Raw genomic sequence first — 17,908 nt, 5'->3', positions numbered from 1 at the left:
GTAAAATCATAAAAAAGTCCTTAAAAATATTAAAAGGACTAAATGGTTTGGTTTATTAATTGAATTTATCCAATTGTACTAGAAGTATAATTATATTAAAGATGTATAAAAATATAAAAATAGAATGGTTGAAATTTATTAGTATAAAGTTGTGACCACAACCAAAACCAATTATTCCTTAAAATGACAATAATAAGGCAACAATGTCTAAAGCATATAAATGACATGCAAAAATGAACAAAATTTGGAGATATTAACCTAAAATGATTATATTAAAGATTCAATCTCAAGTGAGGATAATTAACATAAAAGAAAATTGAATTCCAAGATATTTTGTTAGTAGTATTACAAGTATAATGGATTTAAACCATTAATATTAAATACTAATAATGGGAACTCAACTTTGAATTAGTAACCTTTAATTACAAAGTTTAATAGGTAAAAACAAGTTATTGTTATGTATCTGTTAAGTATTAGTAAAATCCATTCAAATTTTAGAAACTTCATTGCATAAGGAGGATGAGTTTTTATACTTTTAATGGAATTTTAAATGTCTAAAGCAATGAAAATATAATGGAAACTCTACTTATATAAACATAGAAGTGGTGCCACTTCAACAAAAAGAATTGAGGTCTCTCTTGTATATGTTTATAAATAAGATAAACATATAGACATAATAATACTAAAACGGTTATAAACTTTTGACGGAAGAATAAATAAATATTATGTGTGTTATATTTTCAATTCTAACACTAAGAATTAAGGTTTAATCTGCGAACACCATCAACTTCATTTAAATTCTAAGATATATCTGCTAATTGAAGATTTAAATCAAGTGCATCCCACATTGGTTAAAAAGATTTAATTATTTATGAATAAAATTAATTTTTGTATTAATTTTATTTATATTTTAAATAATTATATTTGAATGGAAACAATTATCATATGACAAATTATCATAACTATTTGAATATAAATAGATTATTATTCATAAAAGTAATGATTATACAAAAGATCATCATCATTTGGATATAAATTTATATCTGTTTATTCATTATAAATAGATCTTTCAGTATAATTATTTTCACTATTTCTAATTAGAATGTTTGAAACTTTATTGTACATAGAGGTATAATTGCCTTTAAGATAATATTCTCCATGTCTGAAAACCAAAATTTTTTTTTTCATGTCTCAAAACCAAAATTTTTTTAATTATTTTTATTCTCTTATTTGTTTTTCTAACAAGTGAAGTGCTGAAATCATTAATGCTACTCTGGTTTTGGTGTTTAACTGGGTGTTAAAGTACTGAAATGCTTACTGGCTTGGTGCTTCGCTTCCAAAAGCATGCAAGTCCTTATAGCCAATTACGATGTGCAATTTGAGCGAGAATATTGCTACTTAGAACCTCTGTTGCTGCATGCAGCTTTTCGCTGCTTGGCCTCTAATGTTTGCTAAGAGTTATATTGTCACTGGCTGCCACCCTGGCAAGTCAGAGAAACCAAGATATACAGGGTAGATAACAATGAAATAGCAGCATAAGCTTGTGAAGATTTCATTAGTTATCTAATAAAGAGCAAAAGAATATATACATAAAAAAATAATAATAACCTTAGGAATAAAAGAGGAGAGGATGGGGGTACTGCTGGGGGTCGGGGACGGAGAGGAAGGATTGGATGTAAAGGCGCAACTATCACAGGCTTGTACGATTCATTTGTACTGTCATCTGATTAGAATGCACCCTTTGTAAAAGATGTCAGCATATACTTTGTCATCAGAAAAATCAACGTTGGAGCCCACGTCGAACCAGATGAACCTCGTCTTGAACTTCTCAGGTCAAAGAAATTTCTTCATAAAGAAATCATAGATGAAAGACATTGTGTCAATGATGGGACTTATACATGAGAGAACAGATGAACAAATATGTGATCGGATATATAGATATATTTGCTATACCACCGTCATGGCACAGATGATTTGGGGGCGTGTGCTGATTCCTTGGCGCTCTTTACAACCAGATCATAATTGTTGGAAGCTAACTGAGACAAATTCCGTGAAAATAAAAAAACCCAGTGAATTTTACAATCTGACTGCAAAGTTAGTATTAAGAGTACAAATGATGTTTAAACACGACATTAGTAATGTATAGTTTCTATTTTATTTTCCACAAAGACAACTATTTTTCCTCAATCCCTGACGATGAATTAGAATTCCACTTTCACCAATATGCTAATGCTTGAAGATAAAAAAAATCTTATAAATTAATTTAGAATGTGTAGGGATACTGAAGCTCATCTTTAGAGTTATCTAATGACAATTATTTATCCATCTGCCAAGTTGTAAGGGAACTAGATTATTAGTAGTAGTAGTCATTCTCAATCTCACCTTAAATGAAAAATTACTAAATGAGTACTTCACAGCAAGGGTTGGGGCACTGAAATCCGTCAAACCACCGCATTAGTCCCCCTGTTTCATACGCATAAGAGCTCTCAGAATGACAATGGTCCATAGGTGATCGTTTCCAATTAAATATGCATATCTGCACAATTCTTAAGATGGATATGGCAATCATAACTCTTGGATTATTCTGTCTTCTCACTGAAAGCACAAATAATGTTATTACTCAATCTGACAGATAGAGTCTACTTTTTTCCGCTTAAAAATGATCAATGAAATATCTTCAATCAAATCGAGTCCTATGAAAACCAAACCTTGTTTACCAAATAGATAGATCATAGAAGTTGCATCCTTAATTTGCTCTACTAGCACACAGGTGCCATTAAATCATGGTGTCAACCACTGTAGCTCCTTGCGGAAAGATATAAATAGATAACAAATTTAAAAAAATGTTAAAATTTGCACATACATCTTCATGCTGTATGTTGCTAAGTGAACCGCTGCTGCAGGTGTCAGTCATGTCATCAAAGTCACCACCTCCATGAACTTGTTCATCTTCTGGGTTCCATATATAGCGGCTCATAAAGTAACTAGGGTCATGTCCTTCGGTTGATGGTTTGAACATTGCCTGCATCCCATTAAAGAACCACACTAAATGCTGCAAATATGTTAATCCCTAATCTTTTTTCTTTTAGCTCCAACACTATCATTGTTTTAAAGGATACGAAATTAAAAAGACCTTTTGTCTTGCAATGTGTCCCAGTTAATATCCTTGAAGAAAGAATGTTGCTTCACCTTTCAGAAATATTCAGTTAGCTTTTAACATTATAGTGACTCGTAAAGAATTCCTTGCCAATGGTTCTAAGTACTTACCTCTCTGGCTTCTCTGGCTCCTAGCCTTTGAATAGGATTTTCTGTTTAACAATCTGAAAGGGAGTAAAACAAAAGGTTTACGCACAAGGAAAGAAATCTTTTCCACAAGTCCTTAACCCACAGGACGACAGAAGGGCCTCTATAACCAGTCAATGCTATAACTAACATTGGGGTCAACACTGTTCCAATGGGGTCAATACTGGTCCTTTTCTACGTTGAAGAAAGAATAAAAACTTTTTTTTTTTGTTTAGTATAATATCTTCGATGTGATGCAAGCTGAAATGCTAAAAGAAAGTTTTAAGACCAGTAAAAATTGCCAAGTTAACATGGATTCAGTTTTACATTAACTAAAGTTTAATAAACAACTAGACAGGGCTAGAAGGATTCGATTCAGTTTATGATCATGCTCTTTGAAAGACGCTTATACATTGAAGTTTTCTTTACTAGTCCATCACTATTTTTGTCACAATCATGCAACGAGAATTCTAGTAACGTCAAATCTGCTTCCTGGTATGAATGCATTACTAGGACTTTTGACCATATATAATGTCAATAGGACAATGGCGGAATTCCATATAGTCTTTCCACTAAAGGCATACTAACAATCTTCATGATAGATCACTTATATCATGACAGTACAGCCAGGTCAGCATCCATAAATTGCAGAAATCTTTGTTTGTAAATCTTACTTGTTAATCAGATCATATGCTTCATACGACATTTCCTCCGGTACCTTGGGCCAGGGTATATTTCTATTCATTATGTTGTCAAAAATTAGCTGCAACCAGTCAGACAAAATAGTAATAATGTCAAGCTATAACCACTATTATCAACGGTATAACAGTAAGAATGAAAAGATATCCTATGTTCAGGGGATTCTATTCTAATGGAAGGATATCAGAATATTAAACTTAGTAGTAAATCCTTGCGATCACATCCAAGGGTTAGAATGCAGATAAGAAAACATAGAAATGTAATATTGCAGGACACTATATTTTTTAGGATGTAATGTCCTAAGGTGGATTTTAAAATTATTTAAAGTATCATCATTGCAAAATGATCAGCTGGATTTCCTAATGTTCTTACTTTTCAGAGGTATTGAAGCAAATTTGTGGATCTGTAGTGTGGAGTCTGGGAGTACTTCTTGATTGATCAACAACATTGTACGCTAATATTTTACCATCGTCATACTACGAGCATTACGAGACATCAAATAAACTTAGATTTAGAGTCTATCACAACTTCAAAATTTTCAAATAAATAAAAACAGAAGTGAGGCAGTGATAGCATGGCTTCAAAATCCTATGTCACTATTTTCTTTTTTAAAAATCTGATTTAGTGTTTTAATTGTGTCTGAGTGTTTGTTTAATCATGGCTACAAGCAAGAATATGGTTGCCATACAAATTACTTTTTTTAATAGGAAGCAATTTCATTTCAAAGTAAAACAGTACTACAATCAGCATTATTGCTAGGCAAATGCATATCAGGACATTACGCCAATTATATTTCAACAGGCCAGGGTGCTTAATTCTCCATATATATATATATATATATGTATATATATATATATATATGTATATATTTGCTTCAAATATTAGTTTATTATCTTAATGCCCAGCTTGTGCTTAGGCTACATAAATTAATTTGTACTTATAGAAGCTATTGAGCGGTGAATTAAGCCACAAAAAATATTTCAGAGCATTGCAAAAGCCAAAAAGGAAAAAAAAAAGGGGGGGGGGGGGGGGGGACACTCCATCTTGATGTTGATATATAGTGAACCAGAAAAATAATGGTTTGAACTGCATGAAAATATTTCAATACTTAAAAATAATGTTCTGATTAAAAGAGGAAAATCCATTTCTACATATATACGTAACTATTATCCAAAATCATTTAAGTTTTGGATGACCTACCTGTGGGGTTTCCGCATTGAATGGAGGAAGGCCTACAAGTAGCTCAAAAAGAATGACACCTATAGACCACCAATCAGCAGTTGCTCGTACAAAGAAAACGGAGTAAGAACAAAAAATAATCAAGAGCAAGAGAAAAGGAAATTTTAAACTTCTCAAAACATGTTATCTGATTTGTAATAGTGGCTGACCATGTCCCATGCCAAGAAGTATCTCAGGTGCTAAATAGTCAGTGCCAACAACTGAATGCTTTTGACGCTCCTCTCTTTAGTGAAGTTTGCTCCTTTGGTTCATCGTCTTCCAGAAATCCACTACTGCCAAGTGATGGACCTGATAAGTCATCTGTACTGTTGATAAGACCAACCTTTGAGGGCCCAAAATCTGTCAACTGTAATAGAAGGGATTAGAGCTTAATGAGAAGTAGTGAGTAATTTTCTCATGACAGCATCAAAATTAGAAAAGTTCTACAACATTGCAAGCAAAATAAATATTGCATAGTTTACCTTTGTGTTGCAACGATTGTGTGATAAATAAAATCAAAGATATTGACCTTGAGGTGACCATCTTGACCAATCAACAAGTTGTCCGGCTTAAGGACCCTATGTATGACATTTAAAGAATGCAAATATTCCAAAGCAAGAACCTGAGAAATATAAAACAAACTACTTGTACCACTGTGAGAATTTTATCGAGTCCAACACAGGTTCAAAAAGCAGGATATAATTGTGGCCCTTACAACTTCTGCAATAAATACACGTGCCATATCTTCATCTAAGCAGCCTAGATTTCTCAGTAAAGAGAAAAGATCTCCATCGTTTAGATACTCCATGACCAAGTAAAGACTTTCTGTACATGTAAAGGAGTAAAAAAAAGGAACCTGTTCAACCATCAGTTGGATCCATATCAATAAGTTATATACACAAACTGCATCCTCTAAAACAATGGTAATATTGAAGCTCACCACAAAAGGATTGCGGACAGATATGAGGTTGTTACGCTCAGCCAAAATACTTTCAACTGCATTTTTACAAATCATATCTGCTTTCTTCAAAACCTTAAGTAGAAATAATATTTAGTTACTACAAACAGTTAACATGTGAAATATATTTGTACATGTCAGCCATTTCCTGGTCACATATACACCGACCTATACTGCAAATAAGTCCCCTGTTGCTCTTTTTCTAGAAAGGAAAACTCGCCCAAATGCTCCTCGGCTGATTGGCTTTATTATTTTAAAATCTTCTATAGATGTTCGATCCTTAGCACATGGATTGATAGGACTTGCACGTACACTACGAACTGCATCATCATCTCCTGAGCTATCTTCATCAGCCATATGATTTGATGAGTCAACTTTTTCATCCTCTATCTGCCCACAAAGATGCACATATTTTTCCCAATAATTAAAAAAAAAAATCATATAGATCAGAGAAGGTATGGCGGGATATAGAAAAAAAACCAGCCAATACAAAGGTTATTAAACAAATGAAATGGTGATGGAAACATAGGCTAAAATCCATATTTTAGATTTGCCAAAGAATTTTACTAAAAATGACCTATCAACAAACTAAAAAAGAGACAAATATATGACTAAAAATTTTGGAATAAAAGTTAACTTACTGTAATAGTTTTTCTATACGTCTTCCAAATGTTTCTACAACAAGAGCAGCTGCCTTCCTATCTTGGATGGCATATTTTAGTTCGTCCAGGCGTTCAAGCATATACTCCAGTGTATCATAATCACAATCATTTGCATTTTCAACAGAACGAGCAATATCTAGCAACTTGTGTATCTGCAAATTTAAGATGAAGAAAATTCTAAAATCGACATCAGAATTTGTAACTTGAGCACTCAATCAATTGCAAGTGATGGTCATAATATCTCTGTAAACAAAATCACATGATGGTAAAGAATGTGGATGTCGTACTTTTACACGCTTATTAATGCAAAACAGAATAGAACAGAAACTAGATATTTTAAAAGGAAAATAAAACTCTATGGTAGTCATTGCACATAGCAAAAATGAAAATCTGACTTTCTCAACAGCAAATAAATAATTAAACAGTAAGTCAGAACATCGCAATTATGCTGTAGAATCAAGCTGCAAATAAATAAATAAATCAAAATTAGAAAAGAAGCAGCAGTAGGGGTCATGTTGGAATAATAGTTAGCAAGGGCATGCTAAATAAATATTTACAGAGAATCGATACAACACAAGCTTAAGCACACAAATATGACTCATGACAATGATGACCTATTGGTGATTCTCAAGCTCAGTTATTGTTCTCCGTCCACTCAACAGCAATTCAATCTGGCTAGTTCTTGGAGTTAATAATGGTGATCGTGGTGTCAAGCTTCCTCCTGATGAGGTTTTTGTGCCTATATCAGGTGTGGTTAGGTTGAAAAGCGTTTCAAATGATATATCATGCAGAGCACTCAGATCCTCCGTAAGAAATGCATTATCAACATCAGGATCACAATCAAGCATGTCATCAGAGCAACGACGTGAATGATTGCCATGCTTCGGTGAAAAGTTATAAATATCTTCATGCATACTTGATGTAGAAACTCTTGTAGACTCAAAACTTTCTCGTGGAGTGTCTGTACTTTTGGGTGTACTTTTTGGTGTCCACGATTCAAGAATTTTGTCAAGGGTCTTTGCAACTCTTGCAAGACGTTCATTAACAGTTAAGCCTTTCAAGTCACATCTATCAGCAATGGTACATATCCGAGAGTGCTCTTCCACATGTACAACTGGTATTTCTACCTCACAAATACGACAAATCATTGAATTTTCATATGTTACACTTTGATGATCACCCCAAAATGGCCAAGAAGTTTTCTTTGTTCGAGAAGATAGAGGATGGACTGATGGAGTTGCCAGAGTTTCAGTTCTAGGAGTTTCATCCTTAGCTTGAGATTGTTCTGCTCTATCTTTGGAATTTGTATGAGCAGTATCATGTCCTTTACGATTTCTCTCAGCTGCAGATGGAAATTTCTTCCAGGATGACATACTATAGCTGCTTGTAGTTGAATCACCACTTTTGGCTGTGTCAATCTCCGCACTTTCATTTGCATTACCTAAATTTTTACCAACTTGATCTTGTTTCATCATCAAACTGCTTTTCTCTTGCCCATGTGATTTCTTCCTCTGTTTCTCACTCACTTCCTTTCCACCTCTTAATTGACCACTAGTATCCAGCTGTGCAAACTCGCACATATGCTCTCGATAAACACCAAGATCACTAAGTTGGTGAAGGCCCAGAATGTGATCTTCATTGTAACCACTCTCTTTATGGAACTGCACAAGGCGGGTGCACCTGGTAAGAATAAAAAGCAGGCGGGTATGTGCTTGTTTGAGGATCCCCATTGATAGCTCCTGTCGTCAGTCATCTAAATTTTGAACAATGCCTTCACATTTGACCCCGAATTCACAAGCTGGCATCTTTGCACAACACCGTGCTACAACCAGCAAATCCTCCAAACCCTCTTTCCATCCAGGATGAGAATCTGATATCTTTTCGAGCATCCCCACCAAATCTCCAGCAGAAACACCCAAATCAGAGTTTACTTCCTCTTTTAATCTGTCAATTTCATCCTGGTTGCTACCAGAACCTCCTGAAAATTGGATGCATTAAATACATTTGTGAACTTAAGCTAAAAAAGAAGATAAACCAAAATCAAGAAACTGAAAAAAAAAATTAAGTAGAGTTCGACAGCACTGATATGAAAGCTCTTTAATTGTGTTTAAACCTTAAAGCCATTGTGAGGAACAAAGATCTTTGCAAAAATTAATTAAGGAATTGCTCATTAACTAACTGGTAGTTTGTTCTGTTTTTTACCTTGTTATACTTCAATGAAAAAAGAAGCAAGTTACCTCTATGTGTCCGAGAGCACGAGACTTCCAAAGAGGAAATGGCCGTACTCCTTTGGAATTAAGCTCATGAGAGAAGCTTTTAACATCAGGAGCTTTCTTCTTCCGCCCACTGGTAACACGCAGAATAGCCCGGAAACGTGGTGTCCGCATTTCCTTGGCAAAAGCAAAATGATTACTCCACCAAAAACAAAAATATTGCAGAAAGCATGTGTGCTATATACTATCTAACATGTCTAGTTCATTCAAAAGGAAAAGAAAGAAACCTCTAATCAATTTACCTCTAACCCCGGATTGAGCTGTGATGGAACCCTTAGCGATTTTGATTGATGCCATGCTACCTTTTTCCCTATAAACACTCGAGCAATCACCAAGAAAATTAAATTGTTTATTCATTCATTCCCACCAATTCTCCAATCATAATTCTTTCCTTTGATTTCTTCCATCATAGCTAAGTATATATTCCAAGAATTCAAACTTGATAGTTTTTTATACAAAAAGAAAAAGTAAAATTCAATCCCTAGAAAAAAAAATAATGGGCAAACTTTTAAGAATAAAGTTATATATAATATATACTATGGAGAAAAAGTGGTCGGTACCTTGATCAATAGGGTTATTGTTGGAATGATAAGTGCAGGCTTCAATTCCAGACCTGAGCTTTTCCTTATTAGCGACGTTTCCAAGTTTACTACCTATATTTCCAAGATTCGAAGGCGTTCCAACAGAGGACGAGAGCCTGAGAGGAGACGGCAACGGAGTGGACCTTGTTCTAATGTGGTTTAATCCTAGAGTAGACGCTAGAATTATCGACGAACCATCGACGCCGCCAATGTTTAGTTCAAATAAGTCGTTCTTAGCGTAATCATAGTGACCAGAATTGTCATCATCATCTTCTTCTTTTTCGTCAACTTCATCCTCATCATCTTCTTCATCAACGTCGTCGCTGCTGGTTCAGTTACCATCTGATTTCTCCTCTGGTTTGTGCTGGGACCGCTGAATATGGATCGGAGGGATCTTACGGAGCTTCGTCGTCGATGATGATGACGCCGTCGATATTGGCTTTGTATCCTGATTATTACCCGTCGACGATATGTCGTTTTTCGTTTACGGCATTACAATGAAGAGCATTTGATTACTTACTATTATCATCATGTTATGATTTTTTAATTTTAATTTAATTTAATTTAGCTTTTCAAAATTAATTTTGAAGAGAGAAGAAAAGATGTGAGAAATTGTTTTTTGGAGAGAAAAAGAGTGAGGTTTCGCGGGAATGGTGCGTTTGAAGTGGACACGGGCTAACAGTTTTTTTTGCGTTGGATTTGTTTTATTTATTTTATTTTATTTTATTTTTCTTTCAGTTTTGAAAAAAACGTGCCGGCCGCGAACTCGCGAGCCTTATTAACAGAACATTCAAAAACCGGCCCGCGCCTTTTCGAGAAGTGTACATTCGCTCTGTTATGTTCTCCTGAAAAATCGATTAGTATATAATTTTTACTTAATTTAAATTGGAGCCGTTGTTTTAAGGATGAGAATAGGTAGCAAATAAATAAATATTTGACATTATTCTATTTAATTATGTCAAATTTAAATATTTATAAATAAATAATTAATGAATTTAAATAATAAACTTATTATTCGTAATAAATTTAGATAAATTTTAAATAATAATCTTAGTTATTTAATATTTAAATTTGCTTAATTTTTTAATTAATAATAACGAATATATGAATTCATTATCTATTTACATATAAAAAATATATAAAATTTTATACTTGTAAAAAGATTCAAAACTTAACAAACAACTTTTATTTGTTAGTAATTAAAAGTAATTTTTAAATTTAAATTTTATTTATTTAAGTAAAAAATTTAAATAAATGAATATTTTAATAAGTTTTAATATTTAATTAGATATAAATTTGGATAATAATATTAAATTTAAATAAATAATTAAATTGGTTTGTGTTAGCCGATCTTTATTTTGAAATAACAAAACATTAATTAGTGAGTAGAGTGCAAAATAAGAGGTAACCATCTAGCTTTGACATGATCGATCCCTTCAAAGAATGGATCGATTGATTTTTCTTACAGAAATAATTCTTGTGTTAAAAAGACAACAAAAGATCGATCGCCCCCTTGAATCAATCGATCCCCTACATAAAGGATCAATCAGGTCTTGTTTTCTAGGCATGGCTTCCAAAAGTGAACCAATCGATCCCTTCCATGAAGGGATCGATTAGGTATACCTTGAACAACTCCAACAGCTAGTTTCTCATGCTTTCAACAGGTATTTTTTCCTTTCAAGCATCCCCAATGGTTAGATCTTCAATTTTTCTATTTATTAACCACTCCAACACACCAAGAAAGTTGATGAATCAAAAGAACAAGATCAAAAAATCATATATTCACTCTCTTAAAGAAATCAAGAGTGTTAGAACTTTAAAGTCTATATTTTCGTATTTGTTGTATCCAAATCATTGTTGTTGATTCGTTGATCAAATTTTTTTGTATTTCATTAGACAAACACTTAACCTTTGAGAGGTGTCTTAAGTTTACATTTCTATTAAGTAATTTTGTAATCAATAGATAAGGTATCCTCTTGAATTTGTAGGATTGAAAGATTGCTACTTAGCCCAAAAAATAGAGAGTGTAAGGTTTCTATTTTAAACCTTAAAGAAAAAAAAATAACGTTGTAATTTCAATTTAAGAATAGTAGATTGAAACCTTAGTGTGGACAACAAAAAAAAGATGACGTATGTGCTTTGTGGAGAAAGATCAAATCTTATAAATTCTTATGTTTGATTTCTCTATCCCTATCTCTTTACTTTGCATTTGGTTTAAGATATATTAGTTGTTGTCATTTGTATCATATTTTAATATTAATTTTAATTTTTCATTCAATTATTTTGAAATCATTGATTGAGAAAAATTTTTAAAAATCTAATTCACCTCATTTTGGATCACCATATCACTTAAAAAGCTAACAATTGATATTAGAGCTTTGGTATTTTTTATAGGTTTAACCACCTTGAATAAAGATCCTATGATTTAATTTAAGTTTAAAAATTATGAGAAAATCCTCAAACTCTCATGTTCGATAAATATAAATTTTATGAATAGAGAATGAGGATGAAAGTGTTCATTATAGCTCAAGATTTTGGAGCATGGAATGTGATGGGAAAAGGGTTTAACACTCTTCCAAATATGCAAAATATATGAAGCAAATAATAGATAATGCAAAGGTCAAATGCATTCTCTATGGAGCTCTAGATGATTACAACTTCAACTTGATCTCAAAATGCTCAACCTCAAATGAGATATGGAGAAAGTTGGATGAGCTACATGAAAGAAAAATTTTCAATCAACATGCATCATGTCTCATGGTTATTGAGGAACCAAAGGTAACCTTTAACTTAATTGATTCAAATTGATATATCTTTGATGAATTATAAAATATTTTTGATGAGTTAGTTATGAAATTTGAGTCAATGAAAATGAAATATAAGAAAATGATTTCAAAATTGAATGTTGAAAATGATTTTTTTGATAAATGCAAAAAATATTTTGGAAAAAAATGAAAAATTGAAAATAGATTTTGAAACCTTTTAAAATAGAAATGAATTTTTAGAAAAAGAAATTTGATGAATTGATGAATGAAAAATAAAATCTTTTCAAGACTTGTTTAAGTGCTAAAATGACGAAATGTAATTTTTGTAATTTTCATGGTTATACTACACATACTTGTCCTATAAAGAGAAATGTTTCATTTAGAATTAGATAAGTATAAGTTCTTAAAAAAAAAGAGACTTGGTCACTAACACTCAAGGACCCAAAGTAATTTAGGTATTAAAAATCAAATGAGATTGTCTCTTATAGGTGTATTAGAGTAAGGAGCTACAATGTGATTTTAAAGATTAAATACTCTAGACATATAATAGAGATAGGTAACCTCTAAACTTTTATTTTAAGTGAATATGAAATTAATTTCCTATTCTTATTAGACATTGAGTGCTCAATAGATATTGGTATATGCTTTGTTGATATATCTTAAATATACCAATTTTATTTAATATATGTAAGCTTAAATTGAGTATGCATTTTTTTGTATGATTTTAATATATTTCACATGCTTGTTGATATTGTGTTTAATACTTATTTGCTTGAGATATATTTTTAGAAGAATCTATGAATGCTTTAATAAATTTGTGGGATTACATGTGAATACTTTTGATATTGGGATTGCGTGAATGATCTTGATATTTTGTTATTATTTGTGAAATTGACATTCTTGAAAACTTATGCTTATGCATGATTGGGTATATGAATGTTGGATATTGATGATATCATGCATGCTTGTAAAATTATCATTGATGCTTAATGTGATTAATTCTGTGCAAAATTATTTTTATATTTATGCATAATTGTGTATCTAAAATGTTAGATATTAATGATATCATGCATGCTTGTAAAATTGTCATTGGTGCTTGATGTAATTAATTGTGTGTAAAATTATTTTTATATTTATGCACAAACTGAGGGGGAGTACTCAAAGCTTAATGATTTTGAGATTTTAAATTTTGCTTTGAAAATAATTTTTGCTAAAAGTCAAGCTTGAAAATATGGAATTTTATTTTAGTAAGTTTTTAAGTATAAAAAGAATTTAAATATCTTGTGCTCAACAATTTAAACTTACTAAAACAAAGAAACTTGATAACTTGCAATGGTTTAAAATTTTTATAAGTGCTACATGTAAGTTTTTAAGGATTTTAGAGCTTAAAAGATCAAATCTTGTTTTTGAATAATTATGGGCATAAAAACCATTTGGACTTTTTCAAAGTGTGATATAAAATTTTTCTAAATAGTTTGAAGAGCTTAAATGTGTGTTTAAAATATTTGTCCATCTTAATAACCTTTTTCAAAGAAATATGGGATTAAGAGTTAACTTTTTAATTTTCTTGTTTTTAATGCCAAATGACCACTTGAACAACTTTGTTTTGTCATTTGAAACTTGCTGGAATGGTTTAAGATGGTTAAAAATAATCTTGACTTGTTTTGAGATTTATTAAGGTATTTTTCAAGCAAAAATGAGTTTTAAAGTGCAAAAATCAAAATCTTAGACATATTAAACTTTGAATGATTTATCCTCTGGTATTTTACATAAATATACTTGTTTGAATGATTTTACCATGATGAAAATGATTTTTGTGATTTTTATACATATGATTTGTTTTTGTTGAAAATGATTATATGATCATGTTAATTAAAATTACTCAATATGTTCTTAATGCTTGGATAGTGTGAAATATTTTTTAAAACTTGATTGTTTTATTCTCAACTCTTTTAACTCTTGATTTGAGATTGATGAATTGATGAACTTTATGTGCTTAAATGGAATATATTGATTCTTGGTTCATCTCTAGTCCTGGTCAAGATATATGCTTATATGATCATTAATTCAACTTGACTTTAACGCTTATGATCTGAAAATACTTAAATTTTTTATTTCTTGTTTTTTAAAATATTTTTAAATATACTTACTCTTGTGCTAAATTGATTCATTAATTTTATGAAATATTTTGAATCTTGTGCTCAATTGATATAACTCTTGATTTGTGATTTTGAATATGATGAGCTACTTGCTTGTAAATGATATGTGTTATTAGTTCATCCATTGTTCCTGTCAAGTGTGTGCATATATGATAAATATGATTTTTTTTTACTTGACATGGTTGCAATATAACTTAAGGAAATGATTTTCTTATAATGTTTATTTTTAGCTTAAGTAATTATTAATTATGGCCTATAATTTGTGTAAACATATTTATGATTTTGTGTTAAAATTTTTTTGAATAGGTTTTTGATGATAAATGTCGTCCTTTATTTTTAGTTTTCATATGCCCTAAAATTTATTTTGACATATTCTTTAGTGATTTCTTGAATATATATGAATATTGAATATGTTTATTTTGTGTTCATAAATGATCTAAAATGTTTGATTTTTACACATTACATGATAACTTTTACTTTAATGCAATTCTTATGCTATTTGATGTTTAAATTAATATATGGGCTCTAGCTTAAGTATATATCTCCATTGCAATTGACAACTTGTGCTTAGTGAATAAATTTTTTTGTCTATAATGACTTAAAATATAGAATTGTTTTCTAACAATTTGTATAATTTTTATCAATTGATTTTTTTATGCTATTAATGAACATTTCTTTGTCAAGAATATTTTCTAAGTCTATGCTAGGAGAACTTGAAGTGAGCATGAATGAGCCTACATTTTTAGAATTTCAAGTGGAATAAGAAAAGAAAGTCATCTTCATTAATCAAGCCCAAGTACCTCAAAGACTGGCTCAAATGATGTGAAATGAAAGATTCAAAGCCTCACTTAATTACAATGAGCACAACAACATAGCTTTATTAGGATAAAGGTAATTGTATTGAATATATGCTATGTGCCTATGATTTATAATATTTAATACATGATTTGATAAATGCTTACTTTGATATATGTAAAAATGAGATATTGTGTTTGAAATAGTGAACACTTTGCACAAATTAATCACCAAGCTACTTGATAGAATTCGTTTTAACTTTGTTAAATGCTTGGATTGATTAATATTCATGCCTAGTTCTTGATTATTTTGATTAATAGTTTTTATTGCATGAACATTCATTTGAATCTTTGGATAGGGATATAAGTTAAATAGATTGATTTCTTTGAACATATTCATTGATTGAGATCATTAAGATAGCATGTATAACATTATGTCTAAATGTTTGTATCTCTATTTGTATATTGCTATACGTGATTTGAAATGCTTTTGCATATGCTTGTATGATTTTGATTGAAATATATATTTTAGACACTTACGTATGTTTAGATTAAGTTCATTGTTATACATTGAAATAAATATGAATATATTTGAATAATTATGCCTTCATTTTTTTTTTTTTTTTTGCTATATCATATGTGCTCATTATGTTTGAAAAATCATGCTTATATGATCTTTGTTAGGCAATGATGATTGAACCTCATTACTCATTAGTACTTATGATTTATTATATACATGTGAGCTTTGGGTTCTTATTTGGATAGGATAGCTTATGAAAGATTACTATTATCATTTATGCATGTATTGAATGAATTTTTCTTATGCTTAAAGTATGTGAGCTTTATGAAAGTTGTTGAATAAAATTACTAACAATTGGTATCAAATTTGCTAAAGATTTTTTTAACTTTCATAGATGTTTATTTATGTGCCTATCCTTAATATAACTTGTACTTTCTTGCAAACTTTTATATACCTTAAATTAATTAATCTTTTTTTTTAAAAGGAGGAAAAATCTTAGAATACAATTTTGTTTGATTTGTTTTGGGATAACAATTGGTGTGCTTTGTGATAACATATCTTTCACAATTGATATCCTTAACAATTGGTATGAGCTTTTATAAATGTGCTTGAATTTATGCTTAATTGCTATTGATGTTTTAGGTTTTAAGCACATCTTATGATAACATAATTTATGAGCAAATTGCATATCATTCATTATCCTTTGCTCATAAATTTCATGTAGTAAATTTGATGACTTATGCTAAAATACTAAAATTGAATATACTTATGCATTTGTGCTTGAATACATGTATATGCACTTCATTGTGAATATTATACTTGATTACTTGCATTCAAAATACTCTTGAAATTATTGGTATCAAACATTTTATCACATGCCTTGAATTGATATTTCTTTCTTTTGAAATGACCAAAAGGGGGAAGAGTTTAGAGATATTTCTTCTTGTATGCTTATAACAATTGATATAGGAGCTTAAACATTTTGTATATAAAGAGCATAAACTAAAAATAAAAGAAATGTTTCATGAATATATTTGTCAATGATGCTTCTTTGTGTTTATTTGCTCATTAATATGCTCATGCCTTTTTGCTATAACAAAAAGGGAGAGAAATATCATATGAAAAAATTTACTTGTGTTTGATATGCATATATTTGATTGTGCTTATTTCATATATTTAACTAACATATGTTTGTTGAGTTGTGTTGGATTAAGATGCATAAATTGAGGGAGAGTTTTGCCATACATTGTTTAAGATGAAGTTTTTCAAAATATTTTTCAAAATCTTAAATATATTAAAGAAAGTTTTTTTTTTTTTATCAAGCAAATTTATCTTTAAGTTTTGTCATATCAAAAAGAGAGAGATTGTTATCCTTGAATTGATCCTTATTTTGAAATGACAAAGCATTAACCTAAATAAGCTTGATCAAGATTTTGAAAAAGATTTATTTTATACATGTTCCTAAGTTTTATATTTTGATACTAAATAAATAATATGTTTTTCATAATGTAAACAAACCTTCCTTTGTTTTTATATTTCTCAAACCAAATCTATCTTTAAAGATTGTTTATTTGAACTTAAATGAAAGTCCAATTGTTGTTTTTAAATTGAACTTATTCATTTTGGACTTAATACAATTTTAATATTATTGGTTTTGAGAATTAAATTAACTTAAGAAAGTTGCTTTACAACAATAAAGTTTTCCAACATTGAACTTGTTTTATTTTTCTGTATTAATTCATAAATTTTTAATATTTAAATTTTATATGGTTGGAAAGCTTTTGGAGTCTACTTTCTAATGGATCAAACAAAATCAAAATTCAAAATTTTTAAGAAATGATTTTGAATTTTTGCTAGATACTTTGCAATTGTCTAAAAACTACATAAGGGGTAATTTTAAAAGTTTACTATAATTCGTACAAAATGAATTAATGATAAATTTTATATGGATAGAAAGCCTTTTAAGTCTAGTTTCTAAATCTTCAAACGGTTTGTGA

General features: G+C 30.4%; 1 pseudogene; it reads right to left on the bottom strand.

Annotated features, from left to right (window-relative positions):
- Positions 1-1,958: 1,958 nt before the first annotated feature.
- Positions 1,959-10,157, bottom strand: LOC111303036 (putative serine/threonine protein kinase IRE; annotated as a pseudogene).
- Positions 10,158-17,908: the final 7,751 nt, after the last annotated feature.

Source organism: Durio zibethinus, chromosome 9 (genome assembly GCF_047325235.1).
Source record: "Durio zibethinus cultivar Kanyao isolate XHJ-2024 chromosome 9, ASM4732523v1, whole genome shotgun sequence".
NCBI classification, from domain to species: Eukaryota; Viridiplantae; Streptophyta; class Magnoliopsida; order Malvales; family Malvaceae; genus Durio; species Durio zibethinus.
The sequence above is the reverse complement of the archived record's forward strand: the minus strand, read 5'-3'. Positions and strand labels throughout refer to the sequence as shown.